At 48.3% G+C, this 1324-nt stretch overlaps 1 long non-coding RNA gene across 1 annotated transcript; it reads left to right on the forward strand.

Annotated features, from left to right (window-relative positions):
* Nucleotides 1-93: 93 nt before the first annotated feature.
* Nucleotides 94-1243, forward strand: LOC117940629. Its single transcript, XR_004655785.1, has 3 exons — nt 94-224; nt 830-930; nt 1109-1243. It is a non-coding gene; the product is annotated as an uncharacterized LOC117940629 (long non-coding RNA).
* The last annotated feature ends 81 nt before the right edge of the window (nt 1244-1324 follow it).

Consider the following 1324-nt stretch of genomic DNA (forward strand, 5'->3'; position numbering starts at 1 on the left):
GTGTGTGTGTGTGTGTGTGTGTGTGTGTGTGTGTGTGCGCGTGTGTGTGTGTGTGTGTGTGTGCGCGTGTGCGTGTGCATGTGTGTGTGTTGCAGGTGCTGGTGCGCTCTGATTGGTCAGGTGATCTGTATGGCAGCGTGTTGGTGGACAGCGGCAACGCCGTCAGCGCTGACCTCCTATTGGACGACAGCCAGCAGCACGTTTATGTCTTAACCAACAGCAGGGTGAGACAGCGTCTGTCTACCTGTCCATCTGTCTGTCTATCTACCTGTCTACCTGTCTGTCTGTCTACCTGTCTATCTACCTGTCTACCTGTCCATCTGTCTGTCTATCTACCTGTCTATCTACCTGTCTGTCTACCTGTCTATCTACCTGTCTGTCTACCTGTCTGTCTACCTGTCTGTCTACCTATCTGTCTACCTGTCTACCTGTCTACTTGTCTACTGTCTGTCTACCTATCTGTCTACCTGTCCATCTGTTCTACCTGTCTGTCTGTCTACCTGTCCATCTGTTCTATCTGTCTGTCTAGCTGTCTGTCTGTCTACCTATCTGTCTACCTGTCTACCTGTCTACTGTCTGTCTGTCTGTCTGTCTGTCTGTCTGTCTACCTGTCCATCTGTTCTATCTGTCTGTCTACCTGTCTGTCTGTCTACCTGTCTACTGTCTGTCTGTCTGTCTGTCTGTCTACCTGTCCATCTGTTCTATCTGTCTGTCTACCTGTCTATCTGTCTATCTGTCCCTCTCTTTTCCTGTCTGTCTCTCTTTTCTCCTTCATGTCTGTCTCTTATGTCCTTTTCTAAGCTGACATCATTTCCTGTCTCTGTCCCAGCTGTCCAAGGTCCCCGTCTCGTCCTGCGAGAGACAGACAGACTGCCCGTCCTGTCTCGCTGTCAGAGACCCGTACTGTGGCTGGTGTGTCCTGGAGGGAAGGTGGGTGTCTCGTCCGTCCCCCCCGTTTTAGTCTTTATGTTTAGAAAAAATAAAATTAAAAAAATAAAGACACACACGTACACACACACACACACACACACACACGCAGAGTAAGTCAGAATAATAAAGATACTCTAGTCATGTGTTGTTGTTGTTGTTGTTGTTGTTGTTGTTCCAGATGTTCACGCAAACATCAGTGTCGGCGCCACTTGCAGCCCAACCATTGGCTCTGGAGCTTTGAACGGACCAATCAGTGTGTGACCGTGCAGAGCCTGCAGCCGGCCAATCAGAGCAAAGACGAGCAGACACAGGTGTTATTATAATAGTAATAATAATAATAATAATAATTGATGATGGTTGTGTGTGTGTGCGTGTGTGTGTGTGTGTGTGTGTG

The sequence above is a fragment of the Etheostoma cragini genome, unplaced genomic scaffold (genome assembly GCF_013103735.1).
Source record: "Etheostoma cragini isolate CJK2018 unplaced genomic scaffold, CSU_Ecrag_1.0 ScbMSFa_2900, whole genome shotgun sequence".
Classification (NCBI taxonomy): domain Eukaryota; kingdom Metazoa; phylum Chordata; class Actinopteri; order Perciformes; family Percidae; genus Etheostoma; species Etheostoma cragini.